The sequence below is a fragment of the Oryctolagus cuniculus genome, chromosome 11 (assembly GCF_051225735.1).
Source record: "Oryctolagus cuniculus isolate XC-2025 breed Fujian yellow rabbit chromosome 11, ASM5122573v1, whole genome shotgun sequence".
In the NCBI taxonomy this organism is placed as follows: Eukaryota; Metazoa; Chordata; class Mammalia; order Lagomorpha; family Leporidae; genus Oryctolagus; species Oryctolagus cuniculus.
Window position 1 is genome coordinate 108,729,073 of NC_142877.1, and position 3,414 is coordinate 108,732,486.

The window sequence follows — 3,414 nt, forward strand, 5'->3', positions numbered from 1 at the left end:
ACTGCTTCACTCCCCAGATGGCTGCCACAGGGTGGGCCAGGCTGAAGTCAGGAGGAGCTAGAAGCTTCATTCAGGTCCCCGACATGGGTGCAGGGGCCCAAGCACTTGAGCCATCCTCCGCTGCTTTTCCCAGGCTCATTAGCAGGGAGCTGGATCGGAAGTGGAGCAGCCGGGACAGGAACTGGTGCCCATATGGGATGCCAGCACTGAAGCAGCAGTTTAACCCATTGTGCCACAGTGCCTACAGACCCCAGTGGTAAAAAAAATTTTTAAAGAAAAGATAAGCTTGCTTTGAGGCAAACAATTTTGAAATTCATGCACACAAGAAATCTACCAAAAGCTCATGGGAAATAAATCTTACGGAAAAACCATGCATTTTTCCATGACCTTTCTGCAGTACCCTCAGACACCTATGAACAACCATGAGTCAATTCTGAAGTGCTTTCTGAAGACCTACTTGTGGGGAGCAACTGAGACTAGACTAATTACTGGAACTAAGACTAATTCTATGCATCTGATCTCCCACAATATGGCGCTGGGGAGGAATAAACAACTTCCACGCAGCTGCCTCGCCAATTTGACTGATAAGCTGCTCCTGATTGGAGGAGAGCAGCAGAGTTGGGATTGGTGAAAGAGGACTATAAAGGAGGAGACAACATGCACCAGGAACACCTGAGGAACATCTGAGCAGCCCCCGAGAGAGCCGGCCGGCGGTGTGCCGCTCCTCCGCGGAGGTGGGGGGTGTGGGGGGTGTGGGGTGTGGCAGCTAACCCTGGACGGCGACGTTCCTCCACGAGTGAGGGAATGGCAGCAAACCTGGGAAGGGCCGGGCAAAAAGAACAGCGCAGGGTCCAGTGTCGTTCCTCCGCGAGTGGGGGAGCGACACCTACTAAGTGCCAGGATCTGCTCCAGCAATTTCCAGACATTAACCCATTAACCCATTTCATCCTCACAACAACCCAATCACACATAGAATCCCAACTTTCCAAATGAGGAAACTGAGGCAGGGAGGAGTTCTCGAAGCTGCCCCAGGTCCCAGTGCTAGCAAGTGGCTGCCCCAGGCAGTCTGACTTCAGAGTCCTCCCTCTCCACCTCCAGTCTCATTGCTTCCAAAGACATGAGCAGAGCAAGGGTTCTGCACTGGAACCAAAGAAGGAGCTGAAAGCCCAGTCCAGTTTATGTAGCCCAGAGAGGTCAGCCTCAAGCCCAAAGTGGCCTTGAGCATGCCCAGGGCACTCAGACTCTGGAGAAGAACACTGAACCACTCGGGGGGAAACGGGGTTGTGAGGCAGTCCTCCATCTGCTCCATAGGGTGTGGGAGCTGTTTCCTGAAGCACTGATCGCCCCCCTCTCCATACCCCCAGATATCTCCCACGGGTCGGTCCTGATGCGTGCTGGGCCTCCACGTACACGGTGCGTGTATCCACCACATGGTCACATGCATGCGCAAGGGTCACCAGAAAGTCCCTGGAACATGCATAGTAGGACAAAGCTCCTTGGATTTAAGATTTGTATTGCAGCAACATATATATTATATATATATATATATATATATATACACACACACACACACATACACACACACACACATATCTCCACGAGAAGGATTCAGGGTTAACCCTTGCCCTTTCGTGGCTGTGTTGATAAAATACATCTCCAACAGAAGTCAACTGCTTGCTGGTATCACCTCACTGGAGAACATAGCTGATACCCTCTGGCTAAACAGGCTCCCACAACTTGCCCGTGTATCTAGCCCAGAGCTGCCCCGCTGAGCTTTCCATGAGGAAAATACCCATATCTGTGCCATAAACCATGTGATGCTATTGAGTAGATGAAATGTGCCAAGTGCAATTGAAGAGTGCATTGAAAATTTGGATTGAATTCAATTACTTATTTTGAAAGATTTTATTATTTATTTGAGAGTTAGAGTTACACACACACACACAGAGAGAGAGAGAGAGAGAGAAACAGAGAGAAAGGTCTTCTTCCATCAGCTGGTTCATTCCCCAGATGGCTGCAGCTACTGAAGTTGAGCCTATCTGAAGCCAGGAGCCAGGAGCTTCTTCCAGGTCTCCCACGTGGGTGCAGGGGCCCAAGCACTTGGGCCATCCTCTACTGCTTCCCAGGCCCTAACAGTGAGGTGGATCGGAAGTGGAGCAGCCGGGATATAAACCGCCATCCATTCCATAAGGGATGCTGGTGCCACAGGCGGAGGCTTAGCCTGCTAAACCACAGCACCAGCCCCAGTTGAATTGATTTAATTTGAATAGTCCTTATGGCTAGTAGCTACTGTATTGGACAAGAGTTCTCGAACGCATGAGGAGCCAGACACCACGGCAGCAAGAATGGCAATGTCCGCGGAGTGCCACTTGAGTCTGTATGCGCTTCCTATCCATGCTGCAGCAACTTACTCCAAATTCAGTGACTTAAAATCACCCAAATTCATTACCTTTGAGTGCAATATGCATTTCACGGGGCTAAAATCTCAGGGTCATGGCTGGGTTTATTTCTGGGGGCTCTAGGGGAGAACTATTTCCTATACTTCTTGGCTCATGGCCTCCGGGCTATCTTCGAAAGCAGAAGCATAGCGTCTTCTAGCCTGCCTCTGCTTTCCCACTCAAGTCACCCTCCCTCTTCTAAGGACCTTGGCAATGACTGTGGCCCCACGGAGCTCATCCAGGATCTGCTTCCGTCTCAATGGCCTTAACTTTATCTGCAAAGTGCCTCTTGTCATATTCAGAGGTGCTGAGAACTAGGACACAGACAGCTTGGGGAGCAGGGGCGTCATTATGATGTCCTCTTCTGGGACAGTGAGAGGTTGACTTCCTTATCTGCCTTAAAAGCCAGGCTCTGGGCCCTGCACCCGAGGTGCTTACCCCACAGGGGAGGTGGGAGTTGGAAGATAATTCAGGGCATGCACCTTGCTCAACATTTTCTCCCTCTATGCACATGGAACCCCATGGGGTTTTGCAGTGCACAACCTGCACAGCCATCTATGAGAGCTCTGTCCTTGGAAGGAAGCCTGTATCCTGCAGATAAGCTGTCAGGAAAGGAGAAAGGGAGGAATGGCAAGGGACACAGATGTAGTTCTTTCTCCAGGTGTGGTCAATAAGCTTCCCAGCCCACCCCCCCCTTGAGGGAGGATTCCTTGAGCAAAAGGGAGCAAGTTCATTAACGCCACACACTTTCCCCTCCTGGAGTGTGGGGAAGAGAGGAAGAGGTTTCTCCCGGAGGGCTGTCTGGGTCAAAGCATCCAGATGCTAGCTGGCTGGAGCGAAGCTTCCGGCGCACACCCAGAACCCGCCCTCCCCTGTGCTGCCACAGGGACCGATCCAGCTGGAAGACAGATAGGACCCGAAGTCCTCCGCGGCTGAGCTCCCCCTGGCAGCTGGCCCACAGCAGTGTCCTGCGGGG